The following is a 5741-nucleotide window of genomic DNA, read 5'->3' as shown; positions in this document are numbered from 1 at the left end:
TAAACCAGTTGTCACATGAACTTGGACAATACCATTATGTAGTGGACTTGGCAAATGCCTTTTTCTCTAGCCCTACCCTGTGCCGTGGTCTCGTGTATCAAAATGCAGCCACGTAGAAATGAACACCTGTAGTGCACTTGTATTATATATAATGCTAACTTCTGATTCTCTTGCAGGACTAGAAGCAGTGGCAATCATCTTGCAAGAAGCTCTTGCTGACTGGGGTGGGGCAATCAACGAGGACAAGGTCTAGGGACTTAGGTTCTCTGTTAAGTTATTGGGAGTTATCTGGTTGGGTAAGACAAAAGTAATGCCAGAGGCAATGATTGATAAAATACAGGCATATCCCAGACCTGAGTCTGTAAAGCAGCTTTAAACCTATTTGGGACTGCTGGGGTTTTGACCCCTGCACTGTTTAGTGCGACGGGATGCCCAGTGGAATTGGACCCTCAAGATAAAAGAGGTCTTTAAGGCTGACTACAAAGCAAGCTGTAGCATAAAAAACACGGAAATGCAATGTTTTTCAATAAGAGCGGGAACACGTGGTCTGATAGAGACACAACTGGCTGCCATTATGCAGCCCTACAGCCAATGAGGATATCATTGGCCGTAATTCCATACACCATGGAAGGGAGGCTGCGGCCTTAAGGAAGATTCCTTGTATGGGAATTGCACAGATCCCTACTGCTGTCCAGGTGGAGAAATGTACCTGGAGCAGTGGGTGCAGTTCTCTGCAAGCCCCCTGTTGGGTAAACTGCACCCCGTATTGGGACAAGTGCAGATCTAAGCAGAGATCCTGGTGAGCCTGCTAAGATGGGAAATATACTGAGTCTCTATGTAAAGGGTCGGACTCCCATCCCTGAGGATGCCTGGTACACATATTGTTTGTACCACGGAACAGGTAGTGAAATGATGGAGGCTATCGTTGATGTGGACACGAACACAAGTTGTCGTATCACAATGCCCCTGGTATGCTGAGCAGCACCCAGAAAGACAGTGGGTAAAGAAAGAATACTCCAGGGGTATGCCCCACGGAACTAAGCCTCTCCAAAAATGGAAAGTGGATATGGGCCCAAAGTAGTGCCCTCCAGTCCAGATCCTGCATCGCGACTCTGTAGGGTTGGGATGTGGGCTCCAGGCCTGGCTGGTCCAAGGTCTGGGTGTGATCCAAAGTCTGGTTGTTATCCCAGGCCTGGCTGATCCAAGGCCTGAATGGCCCAAGGTCTGTCTGGTCCAAGGTCTGGCTGTGATCCAGGACTGCGGCTAGGAATAGGACTCCAGATTTAGAAAATATGTAAACATACTTCAGCTTATTGTATGACTAAATGCCACTTTTGTACTCTGCTATGTGAGGAACCATGTAATCCCCTAGAAAACATAAGAGGAAAGCAGAAGGAGAGAGCAGAAGGGGAGAAGAAAAAGGGGAGCAGAAAGGGGAGAAGAAGTGCACACAAGACTCCGTGCCTCATGCAATAGACTTCACTCTCCAATAGAACTGCACTTCCCAATAGAAGTGTGCTCCACACAATAAAATTGGTGCTTGCCATTTTATTCTCATGCCTGCCTCTTGTGCATTCTTCCAACTGGGCATCTCACCATTGAATCTTCCCTTCTCGGTCAGCAATACCGTTGACACTTGGCATAGTGGACACGATCCACTCAGACTAGACAGTGGCTACTCTGCAGTGTGCTCTGAAGGTTTCTCCCTAGCTTCTCTCAGACAAACTGCTCATTAGGATGTCACTTTGGTAGGCCCCTTCTGTGGCTGTCATCTCCTCTTTCATGTGATACTCTGTCCTCTCTGAGGTGACGGTCTAAGGCCTCTCCCTGTTTGACTCTCTCTAACCACACACACATTGTCCACTGATGACAAATCTCCGTTGCCTTCAAGGCAAGAATTATGGACACTATTAAGTACCAGAATGAATTAGCTTCTAAGGGACTCCTCCTTTCCTGACTTGCTAGGACATTTGTTGACCCCCCCCATCAAGCCCTGTTTAGGGCCCTGAAGGATAAATGGTCCTGATGCAATAAGAGAGGAGGCATCTGCCAGTTGTAGATTAACCACATCCTATAGATCTCTGGCCTTCTGGAAACTCTTGTCACACCTACAAGAGAAACGATCTGTAAATAGATAGGATTGGTGGTCCGGGAATTCCTTCCCCCTTGTAGCCTCTGCCCAAAACTCTCCCTTCCATCTTGAGTCACGAGGTGCACGTAGAACCTCAACAAAGGAATCATGTTCCCCTTGCATGGACACTGCAGAGGTATATAAGCTGTAAGAAATCTAACCAGGGCGAGCTCGTGCTTTTGTGCTGTTTAAAGCCTCACGCGCTCCGCTGGCAATAAATTCTCCTTCCTCTAACAAAGTTGTCAGAGTGTCCAATTTCCTCTGTTGGATTGCAACAGCAGGACAAGGCAAATTTCTCCAAGTTGGTGGGGGGAGACCAAACCCTGCACGGAGGGAAGAGGGTCCTTTGGCAGAGAGTGAAGAAAAAATTCAACGCACATGTCCAAGTTAGAGTCAAAAGGAAAGTTTATTAGAAAAGGGATAACACTCCATAGACAGTGTGGTCTCCTCTCAGAGGCAGAGGGTAAGAGGGACCAAGAGAGACTTGGAAAGACAGTGAGTAGGGGGGCCGAGTGTTCAGGGAATTCAGTTTATATAACATTCTTTAATTCCTGTGAATTATTGTTTAAAAGACTTTGTTAACCCATTTCCTTTGATATGGACATACAGTGAGGAAGGGGAAGGGTATGTAACATGAAAAGGTAAGAATATATGGAGTGAAAGGCCTGCTGGCAGTTTAGCCTTTAATCCATAGGTTCCCCATGGTTTTAGCCATAGAGAATGATTCTTGGTTCCTGCGTCTCCTTCCATAGGTGTGGGGAATGGACTGTTATCAATTCTAGTAGAAATCTTCCTTTGTTCTGAAGGTGTCCTCCTGGCCTGGCTGCAGGGCTGATCAGTATATTGCAGTCTCGAAAATGCAGTGGCATTTTTAGAAAGGTTGAGAGAAGCCTTAGTCAAACACTGCTTTCTCTCCAGACACCTTAGAAGGTGAACCAATTTTGAAGGATAAATTTGTTACTCGATTCATCTCTGAATTCGGAGGAAATTACAAAAGTTGGCTGTAGGACCTGAAAGAACTCTAGATCAACTCCTTAAGGTTACCACCATGGTCTTTTATAATAGAGACCAAGAAGAGGCATGGGACGAGGAAAGGAAAATTTAAGAAAAAGACAGAGATGTAAGTGATGGCCTTATAAACAGCTTGACCTCAGGGCACCTAGGATCAAAATACTAGCTGTTACAACTGTGGACAATCAGGCCACTGGAAAAAAGATTGCCTACATTGGCAAGGACCAAAGAGAAGACCCCCTTGGCCTTGTCCTATCTGCAGAGGTAATCACTGGAAAGCAGATTGTCTTCAAAAGCCTCTATCCTCAGGGCTAATTCTGGCAGCCCAGCAGACTCAACAGGACTGAAGGGACCTGGGTCTCTTCACTGTGGCTCCTTTAACTCAGCCGTCCATAGGGACACCGGAGCCCTGGGTGATCCTAAAGGTTGAAGGAAAGCCCATTGATTTCCTGGATACAGGAGCCACTTTCTCTGTCCTCCTCTCTAATCCTGTAACCCCCTCCACCCACAGTGTGACTGTACAAGGAGTCACCAGGAAGCCAACTACCAAATTATTTTCTCAGTCTTTAGTCTGTGTATGGGGAGACTTTATATTCTCTCACTCTTTCATTGTGCCAGAAAGCCTTATCCCATTATTAGGGAGAGACATCATGACTGAATTAGGAACCATTGTTTTAGTGGCCCCAGGACAGACTCAGAACTGTCTTCCTTTAGTTGAAGCCAATGTTAGTCCTGAGGCATGGGCCACTCAAGGGTCTTTTGGCCCAGATTTGACGTCCACACCTATTCCTATTCATCTGAAGGACCCCGCCTTTTTTCCCTGCTGAAAGCAACATCCTTTAAAACCTAAGGCATGAGAAGGTCTTATTAAAATAATAGAAAATTTAAAGGGACAGAGTCTTCTCAAGGAATGCAATAGTCCATGTAATACTCCCATTTGCAGGATACGGAAATTTAATGGGGAATGGAGACTTGTTCAAGTTCTCCGTATTATTGAGACGGTAGTTCCTATACACCCAGTTGTTCCCAACCCTATATCCTACTTGCCCAAATTTCCAAGGAAGCCAAATGGTTTATAGTACTAGATATTAAGGATGCCTTTTTCTGCATTCCAGTACACCCAGACTCACAATTTTTATTTGCATTTGAAGATCCAAGCAACCCAGTCTCTCAGCCTATGTGGATAGTGCTTCACCAAGGATTCTGAGACAGTCTCCGTTTATTTGGTCAAGCTGTTTCTAGGGACCTCTTGAAATTAACATATACGACTTCAAAATCACAGGGAGCATGATCTTCTAACAACTGAAAAAGGGGGACTCTGTTTATTTTTAAGGGAAGATTGTTGTTATATGGGATGTGGCCAAAATGCTCTTGAATAGGGCCTCTGGGATCCTCCAACAATTAAGTGAATCATGGGGGGTTCCTGGTCTAAGATTTGGAACTGGGCATCCTGGCTTTTTCCCTTTGCAGGACCCATACTGATGATTATCATAGCCCTAGTGTCTGGGCCCTGTCTGTTAAATCTTTTCATAAAGTATTTTTCTTCTCGCTTGTAGGCCATCAAGCTACAAATGGTCCTCTATATGAAATCTTCTACTGAGGACCCTTAGGTAAACCTCTGGACTGGCCCTGACTGCCTATCATTTTGACACCCCTTTTCAGCATGAAGCAGCCAGAGTAGTCATCGTCCATTTATCCTAATAGCTGTTAAGGTTATGTGTTCAGAGTAGGGATTGAGGTAGAAAAGTTAGTAAATGTTAGGCAGAACAAGGCAGTGCACAGTAGGAACACCCAGCCACAGAGCCAGAGCCTGCACCCTGGAGTGCGGGGTGGAGACATGCCAACCAATCAGAAAAAAAGCACACAGAGACCTTTAACCCAACCAATCAGAAAGAGGCATGTCCTATCAAACCATGTCTCACCAGGCCAGAATGAGTAGCTGGCATAAAAGCTTATAAAAGAAGAAGCTTTTTTTCTACTCATGGGCATCCTACTTGCAGGTACCTCCTCTTGCAAGAGAGCTGTAACTCTGCACTTTCAATAAATCCTATCGCTTTAATCACTTTACTTCTTCAAAAAAAAAAAAAAGATTTACAGAAGCCTCAAGACCAGACTCAGATCAACAGGGGACAATGGACCAACTAGGAACAAAGAAATTTAGAGATTTCACACCCTTCCTTGGAACCCTGTCTTCTCCTAGCTGTCTATCCTCACCCACCTCTTGTCCTGACCCTCCTTCCTTCCCTTGACATAAAGAATAGTCAATCTGGGGTTCTCTTAAGATGGATTTGCAGAAGCTTGAAGGCACCTGCCTCCATCTTCCAGCTGGTGATTTCTAGATCAATAAACCTTTCCTTACTCTAAACTCTGATGTTTTGAATATAGGCTTTTGAAGTTTGGAAGCACGAATCTTGAATCAGTAGTAGATCCTCTAGGTAGAATTGGGCTAATCATTTTTCCTGTTAGAGGTTCAAACAATAATGTTTCTAATAGTCTATGATTTTAGAGAAAATATTAGTCACTCATGGAAAGGGATTTTATGGCATTTTACAGCTGCAATGTGTCTTTGGGGAAAATATCATTTTCTGTTAACTTTTGA

This window comes from Pteropus alecto, unplaced genomic scaffold (assembly GCF_000325575.1).
Source record: "Pteropus alecto unplaced genomic scaffold, ASM32557v1 scaffold1244, whole genome shotgun sequence".
In the NCBI taxonomy this organism is placed as follows: domain Eukaryota; kingdom Metazoa; phylum Chordata; class Mammalia; order Chiroptera; family Pteropodidae; genus Pteropus; species Pteropus alecto.
This window is presented reverse-complemented; position numbering follows the sequence as displayed.